This window comes from Macrobrachium rosenbergii, chromosome 56, assembly GCF_040412425.1.
Source record: "Macrobrachium rosenbergii isolate ZJJX-2024 chromosome 56, ASM4041242v1, whole genome shotgun sequence".
Lineage (NCBI taxonomy): Eukaryota > Metazoa > Arthropoda > Malacostraca > Decapoda > Palaemonidae > Macrobrachium > Macrobrachium rosenbergii.
This window is the reverse complement of record NC_089796.1, coordinates 12,468,278-12,483,414: the sequence shown is the minus strand read 5'-3', so window position 1 is coordinate 12,483,414 and position 15,137 is coordinate 12,468,278. Positions and strand designations below refer to the sequence as shown.

Genomic DNA, 15,137 nt, shown 5'->3' with positions numbered 1-15,137 from the left:
ACCTTTCAAACCTTCTGCTACTCAGTATTGTTTCAGCGCTGAATGACCTCTTTTTCTGTATTCCTCTTCACACCTCCTCTTACCTCTTCCTCCTCATGGACACCAATTCTTGAGAAGCTTGAATTTCCAACTCAATGGCCTCTGTGGTCGATGTTCCATATGAACAGGGTTCATCTTCTGAATAATGATAATAATAATAATAATAATAATAATAATAATAATAATAATAATAATAATAATAATAATAATAATAATATGGGGTCCCAGCATGACCTTTGGCCTAAATTTTATATCCCATTCTTCTTATAACCAAAAAACCAAGTAGACAATCAGCATACTTATGACCCAAGCGAGATATCTTTTCTGTTCCATTAAAACTGAAACTGACTAATATGCAACTTTATCATCTCTAAAAGTAACACATAGGAATTATGTTAATCATTCTATACTGTTTTTCTCCTTCATTTTCTCCTTTTCCCATTCTTTGAAAGAGGAGGGAAGTGGATCGTTCAGACATTCAAAACAACCCCAACCAACATGGTACTATGTTCTTTCAGACTAGTCAGTCAAGATTAGCTTGCCTTGTGCCAGTACAGGCTCTTTCTAGTAAACTAAGTGCTCTTGCCAGGGCTCGGAACCTGGGACCTTCTGCGATGTAAAGCAGACGTGATAACCACTAACTACAAGAGCTTATAAATTGTTTGAAAAAATGTATTTTTCATAATATATATAATAAGAAATAAAAAATGAAAATTATTGTGTACTTAGAAAATGACAGTGGTTAGAAGTTAATTATTTTTGGATGATTGCATTCATAATGAAACAGCATTACCTAAAAAATTCTTGTAGGTGTGCACTGCCATCAATTACACCTCACAGATCATTGTAGGCATTTATAAGTTCTTTGAGCATCCTTTCAGCCCTAGCTGCAGCCCCTTTCATTCCTTTTACTCTCACCTCATTCATATTCTTTCTTCCAGCTTACTTTCCACCATCTTCTAACAATTGTTTAATAGTGCAGCTGTAAGGTTTCCCCTATTACTTCTTTTAAAACCTCTTACTAATTTTCCTTTCAACGCTGAATGACCTTATATGTGCCAGCACTTTGCCTTCAGCCTAAATTGTATATTCTATTTATCTATAGAATTTAATTTCTAAACTCTACAAAACAGTTAACATAGAGTTCGTTTATCTTACAATTTTGAGGAAAACTCGCAATGATCAGAAAGAAACGGACGAACATAAAAGATTTCATGAATATCAAGGAGCCCAGTTGCAAGTATAACAAATTAACATTATCTACATTGTGCCTTCTGTCATTTTTCACCAAAGAATACTTCACATATGGAGGACAAGAAAATGTTCATACTTTAGTGCCTGTTTATTGCTAGGGTTTTGGGAACTGTTAATTGTTAATAACTTAAATGGGTTACTTGATCATGAGCAGTTGATATGCTCGATGTGAAACTATATTCATGTAAAACACAGATTTGGACACACTTGTAATGAAAAAGATTCCTGCTCACCAGGGACCTTCTGTGTGTTAGACAGATGTGATAACCACTACACCATGAGCACTTGAAATAATTGATATGAAAGCATTTTTCTGCTGAATTGATCTGTGTTAACACAAATGTGCCAATGAACACTTTTCTGTGTTAAAATGCTATGTACACGTAATTAGTAAAAGATTCCATTTTCTTGTTAGACACTTCATAAGCATTGCGGTTATTCCTAAGGGTCAACTTTCTGGCCTGAGGGTATTGTATTAAATACTGAAGTACTGTATAAGCATCTTCCTTTACAAGCCAAATTTCTTTTGTTAGGCTGAAGAATAAAGGGTTTTAACATGTCTGTCAGATTGTGTATTGTCAGAACATGTACCTTTATATCGTTGGGGGTATTTTCTTTCATCTTCACAGGTGTAGCACATAATTTTGGCCAAGGGATGTGACACTTGCAAATTTTCTTTCCCTTTGTTTTCATATCTCTTGTGACATTAAAGGTTTCACATTTATTTCTGAATATTACTGAAAAAAATCATTTTTATAACTAAAAATGCTTGCATTTAGTTGAAATAAGAACCATCTTCTATACGTTATAATAAATCTTTTATATGTACATGGCTGTCTTTCAGACCAGTGAGTATTGTCATTTGAGAATCTTTCCCTGAATAATGATAATAATAATTTTTTTGCCCTTGCAGTGTAGTGGTTATGATGTCTGCCTTACATGCAAAACGTTTCCCCTACGAGGGATTTAGTTAGTAATTATTAGATAATGTATTCCTGTAATTGGTTTGTGATTGTCATGACATATTAATCATGGTAAATTTATGGAGGCCTCAGTTGTTTGATTAAAATCACCTGGACAGCAGGAGAGAGAACCTTAGATAAAATTGGTATGATTGTGGGATGCACAATTGATTCATGGTGTAACTGCGAGGTTTTTCTCTGTTACACCTTTCAAACCTTCTTTACTCTCAGTATCCGTTTCAGCGCTGAATAAGCCCCTCTTTCTCTGTTCCTCTTCTCCTCTTACTTCTTCTCATAGACACCATATTCTTCAGAAGCTTGAATTTCAACTCGAGAGGCCTTCATTGAAGTTTGTACCATATGAACAGGGTTCATCTTCTGAATAATAATAATAATAATAATAATAATAATAATAATAATAATAATAATAGGTCCTGGCACTCTTGGCCTGTGGCATAAATGTTATATCCTACCCAATTCATATAACCAAAACCAGGGAAGACAATCCAGCATGCACTTATAACCCAAGCAGAGATACCCTTTTCTGTGTTCCATTAAAACTGGACTAATATTCAACTTTATCATTTTCTAAATTAACACAACAGGAATTATATGTTAATTAAAACATCATTCGTATACTGTTTTCTCCATTTTTTCCCTCACTTTTTTATGAAATAGAAGAGAAGTGGATCATTCACACACTTGAAACAACCCCACCAACGTAATACTATGTTCTTCAGACTAGTCAAGATTTAAGCTTGCCTTCTAACAGTACAGGCCTTTCAGGTATACTAAAGTGCTCTTGCCAGGGCTCGAACCTGGGACCTTCTGCGTGTAAAAAGACGTGATAACCACTACACTACAAGAGCTTATAAAATTCTTTGAGAAAATGTTTTTTTTCATAAAATATATAACAAAAATAACAAATGAAAATTATTGTCTACTTAGAAAAATGGACAGTGGTTAGAAGTTAGGAAGTATTTTTTTGGATGATTGATTCATAATGAAACAGCATTACCTAAAAAAATTCTTGTAAGCGGTATAATACCATCAGTGCACCTCACACAGTGCACTGTAGGCATTGCACTAACGTTCTTGATCCCTTCAGCCCCTAGCTGCAACCCCCCTTTCATTCCTTTTTTACTCTACTTCCATTCATATTCTTTCTTCCAGCTTACTTTCCACTATCTTCTAATAATTGTTTCATAGTGCAACTGCAAGGTTTTCCTCTTGTTACTTCTTTTAAACCTCTTACTCTCAATTTTCCTTTCAGCACTGAATGACCTTATAGGTGCCAGCACTTGGCCTTCAACCTAAATTGTATATTCTATTTATTTACAGAATTTAATTTCTAAACTCTACGAAACAGTTAACGTAGAGTTCGTTTATCTTAAAATTTTGAGGAAAACTCGCAATGATCAGAAAGAAACGGACGAACATAAAAGATTTCATGAATATCAAGGAGCCCAGTTGCAAGTATAACAAATTAACATTATCTACATTGTGCCTTCTGTCATTTTTCACCAAAGAATACTTCACATATGGAGGACAAGAAAATGTTAATACTTTAGTCACTCAGTTTAGTGCCTGTTTGTGCTAGATTTTGGGAGGAACTGTTAATTGTTAATTTAAATGGGTTACTTAATCATGAGCAATTGATATGCTTGATGTGAAACTATATTCATGTAACAAAGATTTGGACACACTTGTAATGAAAAGATTCCTGTGCTCACCAGGGCTCGAACCTGGGACCTTCTGTGTGTTAGACAGATGTGATAACCACTACACCATGAGCACTTGAAATAATTGATATGAAAGCATTTTTCTGCTGAATTGATCTGTGTTAACACAAATGTGTCAATGAACACTTTTCTGTGTTAAAATGCTATGGACACATGTAATTAGTAAAAGATGTCATTTTCTTGTTAGATACTTTATAAGCATTGCTGTTATTCCTTAGGCTCAACTCTCTGACCTGAGGGGTGTTGTATTAAGTACTGAAGTATAAGCATCTTCCTTTTCAAGCCAAATTTCGTTTGTTAGTCTGATGAATAAAGGGTTTTAACATGTCTGTCAGATTGTGAATTGTCAGAACATCAAAAAATACCTTTATATCTTTATTGGTATTTTCTTTTATCTTCACAGGTACAGCAAGGGATATGACATAATTTTTCTTGTTTTCCAAAGGTTTCCACTGATGTATTAGTGAATAAAAATAATTTTGTAACTAAAAATACTTGCATCTAGTTTAACTGTCTTCTATACGTTATAATTCAATCTTTTTTTACATGACCAGTGAGTATTGTCATTTGAGAATCTTTCCCTGAATGATGATAATAATAATTTTTTGGCACTTTTAGTGTAGTGGTTATGATGTCTGCCTTCCATGCAAAACGTTCCCTCTACGAGGGATTATTAGATAATGTATTATTAGATAATTGGTCTGTGGTTGTCTTGACATATTAATCAGTTTGATTAAAATCACCTGGGCAACAGGAGAGAGAACTTAGATAAAATTCGTATGATTGTGGGATACACAGTTGATTCATGGTGTAACTGCGGGGTTTTTCCCGGTACACCTTTCAAACCTTCTTTCCTCTCAGTTTCCGTTTCAGCGCTGAATGACCTCTTCTTTCTGTATTTCTCTTCACCTCCTCTTACTTCTTCCTCATGGACGCCATATTCCTCAGAAGCTAGAATTTCAAGTAATTGGCCCCTATGGGCTTGTTCCATATGAACAGGGTTTATCTTCTGATTAATAATAATAATAATAATAATAATAATAAATAGGTCCCAGCATTTGGGCTTTAGCCTAAATTTTATATCCTATTCTATTCTTATAACCAAAAAACCAGAAAGTCAATCAGCATACTTTTCACCCAAGCGAGATATCTTTTCTGTGGTCCATTAAAACTGCACTAACATGCAACTTTATCATCTCTAAACTAACACAACAGGAATTATATGTTAATCATTCTTATACTGTTTTCGCCTTCATTTTTTTCTCCTTCACTCCCATTCTTTATGAAATAGGAGGGAAGTGGATCATTCACACACTCGAAACAACCCAAACCAACATGGTACTATGTTCTTCAGACCAGTCAGTCAACATTAAGCTTGCCTTATGCCAGTACAGACTCTTTCAGGTAAACTAAAGTGCTCTTGCCAGGGCTCGAACCTGGGACCTTCTGCGTGTAAAGCAGACGTGATAACCACTACACTACAAGAGCTTAGAAATTGTTTGAGAAAATGTTTTTTATAATATATATAATAAGAAATAACCAATGAAAAATTATTGGGTACTTAGAAAAATGGACAGTGGTTAGAGGTTAATTATTTTTTGTATGATTGCATTCATAATGAAACAGCATTACCTAAAACAATTCTTTTAGGGGTATAATGCCATCAGTGCACCTCACGCAGTGCACTGTAGACATTGCACTAGGTTCTTTGGAGCATCCCTTCAACCCCTAGCTGCAACCCCCTTTCATTCCTTTTACTCTACCTCCATTCATATTCTTTCTTCCAGCTTACTTTCCACCATCTTCTAACAATTGTTTCATAGTAAACTACAACGTTTTCCCTCCTGTTACTTCTTTTAAACCTCTTACTCACACTCTTCTTTCAACGTTGAATGACCCTATTTAGGTGTCAGCACTTTGCCTTCAACCTAAATTGTATATTCTATTTATTTACAGAAATTAATTTCTAAACTCTACAAAACAGTTAACACAGAGTTCGTTTATCTTAAAATTTTGAGGAAATCTCGCAATGATCAGAAAGAAACGGACGAACATAAAAGATTTCATGAATATCATGAAGCCCCAGTTGCAAGTATAATAAATTAACATTATCTACATTGTGCCTTCTGTCATTTTTCACCAAAGAATACATCACATATGGCAGGAAAAGAAAATGTTAATACTGTAGTGCCTGTTTGTGCTAGATTTTGAGGGGAACTCTTAATTGTAAATAATTTAAATGGGGTACTTGATCATGAGCACTTGATATGCTTGATGTGAAACTATATTCATGTAACACAGATTTGGACACACTTGTAATGAAAGATTCCTCTGTGCCTCACCAGGGCTCGAACCTGGGACCTTCTGTGTGTTAGACAGATGTGATAAACTACTACACCATGAGCACTCGAAATAATTGATATGAAAGCATTTTTCTGCTGAATTGATCTGTGTTAACACAAATGTGTCAATGAACACTTTTCTGTGTTAAAATGCTATGGACACATGTAATTAGTGAAATATGTCATTTTCTTGTTAGATACTTTATAAGCATTGCTGTTATTCTTAAGGCTCAACTCTGACCTGAGAATGGTTTGTAGTAAGTACTGAAGTATAAGCATCTTCCTTTCAAGCGAAATTTCTTTTTGTTAGTCTGATGAATAAACGGTTTTAACATGTCTGTCAGACTTGTATTGTCAGAACATCAAAAGTACTTTTATATCGTTGGGGTATTTTCTTTTATCTTCACATGTAGCACATAATTTTGTCCAAGGGATGTGACAGTTGCAGATTTTCTTCTTCCCTTTGTTTCTCTTTCATATCATTAAAGGGATTTCTGGACATCACTGAAAAAAATTTTTATAAATTTGTAAAATGCATTTAGTTGAACAAACCATCTTGGGCTGTCTTTCAGACAGTGAGTATTGTCATTTGAGAAATCTTTCCGTGAATAATGATAATAATAATTTTTTGCACTTTAGTGTAGTGGTTATGACGTCTGCCTTCCATGCAAAACGTTCCTCTAGGACGAGGTATTATTAGATAATGTATATTCCGTGTAATTGGTCTGATTGGTTGTCTATTAATCATGGTAAATTTATGGATCAGTTGTTTGATTAAAATCACCTGGGCAACAGGAGAGAAACTTAGATAACATTGGTATGATTGTGGGATGCACAATTGATTCATGGTGTAACTGTGACTGCGAGGTTTTTCTCGTTACACCTTTCAAACCTTCTTTGTGCTCAGTTTCCGTTTCAGCGCTGAATGAGCCCCTCTTTCTGTATTCCTCTTCACCTCCTCTTACTTCTTCCTCATGGACACCATGTTCTTCGGAAGCTTGAATTTGAAGTCAGTGGCCCCTATGGGCTTGTTCCAAATGAACAGGGTTCATCTTCTGAATAATAATAATAATAATTATAATAATCATTCCTGGGTAGTTCTTGGAAGTGGCCAAAAATTTATATCCTATTCTATTCTTATAACCAAGAAACTAGGAACATCAATCAGCATACTTTTCAACTCCAAGCAAGATATCTTTTCTATGGTCCATTAAAACTGCACTAATATTCAACTTATCATTTCTAAATTAACACAACAGAAATTTTTATGTTAATCATTCTTATACTGTTTTCTCCTTTCGTTCCCTCCTTTATAAAGAGGAGGGAAGTGGATTATTCAGACACTTGAAACAACCCCAACCAACATGGTTCTATGTTCTTCAGACTAGTCAGTCAGCATTTAGCTTGCTTTCTGCCAGTACAGCCTCTTTCAGGTATACTAAAGTGCTCTTGCCAGGCTCGAACCTTGGACCTTCTGCGTGTAAAGCAGACGTGATAACCACTACACTACAAGAGCTTATAAGTTGTTTTTGAGAAAATGTTTTTTTTTTCATAAAATATATAACAAGAAATAACAAATGAAAAAATTATTGTATACTTAGAAAAATGGACAGCGATTAGAAGTTAATTATTTTTGGATGATTGCATTCATAATGAAACAGCATACCTAAAAAAATTTTGTAGGGGGTATATGCCATCAAGTGCACCTCACACCAGTGCACTGTAGGCATTACATACGTTCTTTTGGAGCATTCCTCCAGCCCCTAGCTGCAACCCCTTTCATTCCTTTTACTCTACCTCCATTCATATTCTTTCTTCCAGCTTACTTTCCACCATCTTCTAGCAATTGTTTTCCCATAGTGCAACTTTTTTGCAACCTTTCTCTCTGCCTGTTACCCTTATGTTTCAAACCTCCCTTTCTTCAATTTTCCTTTGTTTGTTATGTTTTTAGAAGGTGTTGTAGTGGCTTTGTTTTGTGTGTGTACTGAATTTGCTTTTAAGCAAACCTTATCCGTTGATTACATATGCCAGTCTACACGGATAGCAAAGTGTCTGCCTCTCTGATCAGTGACTCTAAATTCTATACTCTATGTTTTTCATTGCAACTGCAACGTTTTCCTCCTGTCATTTAATAATTTAACGCTGAATGACCTTATAGGCTCACAAAACAACAGTTAACTATAGTGTGTGTTTATCTAAAAAGTTAACACAGAGGTTAACTCGCTCAAATGATCAGAGGAAACGGACGAACATAAAAGTTTCATGAATATCAAAGAGTCCCATTTGCAAGTATAACAAAAATATGAGGACATCTACATTGTGCCTTCTGTCGTTTTTTCACCAAAGAATACGTCACTTATGGCAGGAAAGGAAATGTTAATACTTAAGTGGCTGTTTGTGCTAGATTTTGGGGAACTCTTTAATTGTTAATTTAAATGGGGCACTTGATCATGAGGACTTGACATGCTTGATGAAATTATATTCATGTAAGACAGATTAGGACATATTTGTAACGAAAAGATTCCTGTGCTTACCAGGGCTCGAACCGGGACCTTCTGTGTGTTTGAACAGATGATAACCACTACACCATGAGCACTTGAAATAATTGATGTAAGCATTTTTCTGCTGGAATTGATTTGTGTTAACACAACAAAAGCAGTGAACACTTTTCGTTTTAAAGTGCTATGGACACATGTAATTAGTGAAATATGTCATTTTCTTGTTAGATACTTTATAAGCATTGCTGTTATTCTTAAGGCTCAACTCTCTGACCTGAGTGGTGTTGTAACAAGTACTGAAGTATAAGCATCTTCCTTTTCAAGCGAAATTTCTTTTGTTAGTCTGATGAATAAACGGTTTTAACATGTCTGTCAGACTGTGTATTGTCAGAACATCAAAAGTACCTTTATATCGTTGGGGGTATTTTCTTTCATCTTCACAGGTGTAGCACATAATTTTGTCCAAGGGATGTGACAGTTGCAGATTTTCTTCCTCTTTGTTTTCATATCTCTTGTGGCATTAAAGGTTTCACATGTATTTCTGAATATCACTGAAAAAAATTTTTATAACTAAAAATGCTTGCATTTAGTTGAACTATGAACCATCTTCTATACGTTATAATACAATTTTTTTATGTACATGGCTGTCTTTCAGATCAGTGAGTATTGTCATTTGAGAATGTTTCCTGAATAATGATAATAATAATTTTTTTGCACTTGTAGTGTAGTGGTTATGACGTCTGCCTTACATGCAAAACGTTCCCTCTACGAGGATTTAGTTAGTAATTATTAGATAATGTATTCCTGTGTAATTGGTTTGTGATTGTCATGACATATTAATCATGGTAAATTTATGGAGGCCTCAGCAGGAGAGAGAACCTTAGATAAAATTGGTATGATTGTGGGACGCATAATTGATTCATGGTGTAACTGCGAGGTTTTTCTCGTTACACCTTTCAAACCTTCTTTGTTCTCAGTTTCCGTTTCAGCGCTGAATGACCCCCTCTTTCTCTATTCCTCTTCACCTCCTCTTACTTCTTCCTCATGGACACCATGTTCTTCGGAAGCTTGAATTTGAAGTCAGTGGCCACCATGGGCTTGTTCCATATGAACAGGGTTCATCTTCTGAATAATAATAATAATAATAATAATAATAATAATAATAATAATAATAATAATAATGATAATAATAATAATAATAATCAGTCCTAGCTCTTGGCCTGTGGCCAAAAATTTATATCCTACCTATTCTTATAACCAAAAAACTAGGAAGACAATCAGCATACTTATAACCCAAGCAAGATACCCTTTCTATGGTCCATTAAAACTGGACTAATATTCAACTTTATCATTTCTAAATTAACACAACAGGAATTTTTATGTTAATCATTCTTATACTGTTTTCTCCTTCATTCCCCTCCTTTATGAAAGAGGAGGGAAGTGGATTATTCAGACACTTGAAACAATCCCAACCAACTTGGTTCTATGTTCTTCAGACTAGTCAGTCAGCATTTAGCTTGCCTTATGCCAGTACAGCCTCTTTCAGGTATACTAAAGTGCTCTTGCCAGGGCTCGAACCTGGGACCTTCTGCGTGTAAAGCAGACGTGATAACCACTACACTACAAGAGCTTATAAGTTGTTTGAGAAAATTTTTTTTTTTTTTCATAAAATATATAACAAGAAATAACAAATGAAAAATTATTGTGTACTTAGAAAAATGGACAGCGATTAGAAGTTAAGTATTTTTTGGATGATTGGATTCATAATGAAACAGCATTACCTAAAAAAATTCTTGTAGCGGTATAGTGCCATCAGTGCACCTCACACAGTGCACTGTAGGCATTACATAACGTTCTTTGGAGATTCCCTCCAGCCCCTAGCTGCAACCCCCTTTCATTCCTTTTACTCTACCTCCATTCATATTCTTCTCCAGCTTTCTTTCCACCATCTTCTAACAATTGTTTCATAGTGCAGCTGCAACGTTTTCTGCCTGTTACTTTGAAACCTCTGCTCTCAATTTTCCTTTCAGCACCGAATGACCTTATAGGGTTGCCAGCACTTACCTTCAGTCTAAAATTCTATACTCTATTTATCTACAGAATTGAATATTTAACTCTACAAAACAGTTAACATAGAGTTTGTTTATCTTAAAATTTTGAGGTTAATCCGCAATGATCAGGAGGAAACGGACGAACATATAAGATTTCATGAATATCAAAGAGTCCCATTTGCAAGTATAACAAAAATATGAGGACATCTACATTGTGCCTTCTGTCGTTTTTCACCAAAGAATACGTCACCTATGGCAGGACAGGAAAATGTTAATACTTAAGTGGCTGTTTATGCTAGATTTTGGGGGGAACTCTTAATTGTTAATTTAAATGGGGCACTTGATCGAGAACTTGATATACTTGATGTGAAACTATATTCATGTAAGACAGGTTTGGACACATTTGAAATGAAAAGATTCCTGTGCTCACCAGGGCTCGAACCTGGGACCTTCTGTGTGTTAGACAGATGTGATAACCACTACACCATGAGCACTTGAAATAATTGACATGAAAGCATTTTTCTGCTGAATTGATCTGTGTTAACGCAATGTGCTAGTGGATACTTTTTCTGTGTTAAAATGCTATGGACACATGTAATTAGTAAAGATGTCATTTCCTCGTTAGATACTTTATAAAGCATTACGGTTATTCCTAAGGCTCCACTCTCTGACCTGAGGGGTGTTGTATTAAGTACTGAAGTATGAGCGTCTTCCTTTATATTTTTTTATCTTCACAGGTGTAGCACATAATTTTTTGTCAAGGATGTGACAGTTCAAATTTTCTTCCCTTTGTTTTCATATCTCTTGTGGCATTAAAAGGTTTCACGTATTTCTGAATAATATTGGAAAAAAATCATTTTTGGAACTAAAAATGCTTGCCAAGTTCTAGTTGAACAATGGAACCACCTTCTATACTGATATAATATAATTTCTTTTATGAACATGGCAGTCTTCAGACCAGTGAATATTGTCATTTGAGAATGTTTCCCTGAATAATGATAATAATTTTTTTTGGCACCCTTGTAGTGTAGTGGTTATGACGTCTGCCTTACATACAAAACGTCCTCCATGAGGGATTTAATTAGTAATTAGATAATTTATTATTAGATAATTGGTCTGTGGTTGTCATGACATATTAATCATGATAAATTTATGGAGGTCTCAGTTGTTTGATTTAAATAATCACCTGGGCAACAGGAGAGAGAACCTTAGATAAAATTCGTATGATTGTGGGATGGTGTAACTATGAGGTGTGTTTCTCGTTACACCTTTCAAACCTTCTTTTACTCTCAGTTTCCGTTTCAGCGCTGAATGACCTCTTCTTTTCTGTTTTTCTCTTCAATTCCTCTTTACTTCTTCCCTCATGATCACCATATTCTTCAGAAGCTTCCAGTTTTGAAGTCAGTGGTCCTGATGGGCTTGTTCCATATGAACAGAGTTCATCATCTGAATAATAATAATAATAATAATAATAATAATAATAATAATAATAGGTCCCAGCACTTGACCTTTGGCTAAATGTTATATCCTATTTCTATTCTTATAACCAAAAAACCAGAGAAGACAATCCCAACGGACTCGCGACCCAAACGAGATACCTTTTCTATTGTCCATTAAAACTGGACTAACATGCAACTTTATCGTCTCTAAACTAACACAACAGAATTCCTATGTTAATCATTTCTTATTCTGTTTTTCTCCTTCATTCCCCTTCTGTATGAAAGAGGAGGGAAGTGGATCATTCAGACATTCAAACAACCCCAACCAACGTTGTACTATGTTCTTCAGACTAGTCGATCAGCAATAAGCTTGTTTTCTGCCAGCACAGGCTCTTTCAGGTAAACTAAAGTGCTCTTGCCAGGGCTCGAACCTGGGACCTTCTGCGTGTAAAGCAGACGTGATAACCACTACACTACAAGAGCTTATAAGTTGTTTGAGAAAATGTTTTTTTTTTTTTTTCATATGTATAATAAGAAATAACAAATGAAAAATTATTGTTCACTTAGAAAATGGACAGTGGTTAAAAGTTAATTATTTTTTGGATGATTGGATTCATAATGAAACAGCATTAACTAAAAAATTCTTAGTATAGTGCCATCAGTGCACCACGCAGTGCGCTGTAGGCATTACATAAGGTTCTTTGGAGCATCCCTTTGGCCCCTAGCTGCAACCCCCTTTCATTCCTTTTACTCTACCTCCATTCATATTCTTTCTTCCAGCTTACTTTCCACCATCTTCTAACAATTGTTTCATAGTGCAAACCAGCAAGGTTTCCTCCTGTTACTAACTTTTAAACTTACTCAAATTTTCCTTTCAGCATGAATGACCTTATAGGTGCCAGCACTTTGCCTTCAACCTAAATTCTATATTCTATTTATCTATAGAATTTAATTTTCTAAACTCTACATAACAGTTTAACATAGAGTGCATTTATCTTATAATTTTGAGGAAACTTGCAGTGATCAGAAAGAAACAGACAAACATATAAAGCCCTCGGTAAGTATAACAAAATATGGGACATATTGTGCCTTCTGTCATTTCTCACCAATGAATACATTACATGGCTCGGCAGAAAATGTTAATATTTTAGTGCCTGTTTGTGCTAGATTTTTTTGGGGGAGTCTTTAGGTGTTCATAATTTATACGGGTATTTTATCAAGGAGCACTTGATATGCTTGATGTGAAACTATATTCATGTTAGATGGGTTTGGACACATTTGTAATGAAAGATTCCTGTGCCACCTGTGGCTCAACCTGGGACCTTCTGTGTGTTAGACAGATGTGATAACCACTACACCATGAGCACTTGAAGTAAATGATATGAAAGCATTTTTCTGCTGAACTGTCTGTGTTAACACAAATGTGTCAAAGAACATTTTTCGGTGTTAAAATGCTATAAAATGCACGTGTCATCAGCATAAATATAAAATTTTCTTGTTAAATTAAGTACTAACATTTCACAACCTTGTTCCCCACGGTCAACTCTCAGACCCTGGGTGTGTTGTTATAAGGACTGAAACCCAAGCATCTTCATTTTCAATCCTATTTTCTTTTTTGTAAGTTTAAGAGTAATCTTGAGACCAATTGCATTATGATATATCCGTGTTTGTAGCATTTTTAGACAGACCGTTTATTGTCGGAACATCAAAAAGGACCTTTATCTTGTTGGGAATATTTGCTTTTACCTTTACAGCTGTAACTCATAAATGTTTCTGTAGGAAATGACGGTTAAATTGTCTTTCCGAATGTTTTCATATCTCTCAGTGCTTTAAAGTTTTTAGACTTTTGTAAAAAAAAAAAAAAAACGATTGTGCTGGCTTTGTTTGTCCGCCCGCACTTTTTCTCTCTGCGCTAAGATCTTAAAAACTACTGAGGCTAGAGGGCTGCAAATTGATATGTTGATCATCCAACCTCTAATCATCAAGCATACAAAATTGCAGCCCTCTAGCTTTAGTAGTTTTTTATTTTATGTAAGGTTAAATTTAGCCATGATCGTGCTTCTGGCAACGATATAGGATAGGCCATCACAGGCAGTAGTTAAAAATTTCGTGGGCCGCGGCTCATACAGCATTATACCGAGACCACCGAAAGATAGATCTATTTTCAGTATCCTGATTACTTTGTTTCACTTTGGTTTTATGTACAGCCCCACTGCACAGGGACAATTCCCTCTGTAATTTGCCCATGTACGTTTCATAATAAGGTGTTTTCTCAACAGTATCGTAGCTCCTGCAGTGGTCAAGCCTCGAAAGTATTTGGTTGCAAATTGCTGTTTTCAAAGTATCTTCGATTAGGTATTTTCTAATAAATGCAATGTTTCAAATATTACAGTAACATGTTTTTTGTAATATGCAATATGTGGTTCTTCATCGACAATTTATTATCAATAAATACTCCTAAATTCCTCACTGCTGCTACAATATTTATTGTTGACGAACCAATAGTTATTCTTTTGAAGTGTTCATGTTTTCGTAGTGCACTGTCAGATCCAAATAGCATACACTCACTTTTGTCTTCTTTAAGTTTCAATTTCTTCGTCGACATCCATTTTTTTATATCTTTCATTATTGCATCAATTTTACTAATGGCGTCTTCTACCGTTGCGACTGGAAAATTTAGATCGTTCAATTGTGTAAATACCAAATAGCAATGGACCCAGAACGCTGCCTTGGGGCACTCCTTTGTTAGCCTTTCTTTTCTGATTTCATTCGATATAACCACTGCAACCTTCCTATTTCTAAGGAGCTTT

The 15,137-nt window shown here is 35.1% G+C and overlaps 7 non-coding genes across 7 annotated transcripts; all 7 read right to left on the bottom strand.

Annotated features, from left to right (window-relative positions):
- Positions 1 to 3,052: 3,052 nt before the first annotated feature.
- TRNAV-UAC (transfer RNA valine (anticodon UAC)) lies at positions 3,053 to 3,124 on the bottom strand. Its single transcript has one exon. It is a non-coding gene; the product is annotated as a tRNA-Val (tRNA).
- An 855-nt stretch (positions 3,125 to 3,979) lies between these two features.
- TRNAV-AAC (transfer RNA valine (anticodon AAC)) lies at positions 3,980 to 4,052 on the bottom strand. Its single transcript has one exon. It is a non-coding gene; the product is annotated as a tRNA-Val (tRNA).
- A 1,360-nt stretch (positions 4,053 to 5,412) lies between these two features.
- On the bottom strand, positions 5,413 to 5,485 carry TRNAV-UAC (transfer RNA valine (anticodon UAC)). The gene has a single exon. It is a non-coding gene; the product is annotated as a tRNA-Val (tRNA).
- A 2,298-nt stretch (positions 5,486 to 7,783) lies between these two features.
- Positions 7,784 to 7,855, bottom strand: TRNAV-UAC (transfer RNA valine (anticodon UAC)). Its single transcript has one exon. It is a non-coding gene; the product is annotated as a tRNA-Val (tRNA).
- A 2,539-nt stretch (positions 7,856 to 10,394) lies between these two features.
- TRNAV-UAC (transfer RNA valine (anticodon UAC)) lies at positions 10,395 to 10,467 on the bottom strand. The gene has a single exon. It is a non-coding gene; the product is annotated as a tRNA-Val (tRNA).
- Positions 10,468 to 11,309: 842 nt separating this feature from the next.
- TRNAV-AAC (transfer RNA valine (anticodon AAC)) lies at positions 11,310 to 11,382 on the bottom strand. Its single transcript has one exon. It is a non-coding gene; the product is annotated as a tRNA-Val (tRNA).
- A 1,355-nt stretch (positions 11,383 to 12,737) lies between these two features.
- TRNAV-UAC (transfer RNA valine (anticodon UAC)) lies at positions 12,738 to 12,810 on the bottom strand. Its single transcript has one exon. It is a non-coding gene; the product is annotated as a tRNA-Val (tRNA).
- Between the last annotated feature and the right edge of the window lie 2,327 nt (positions 12,811 to 15,137).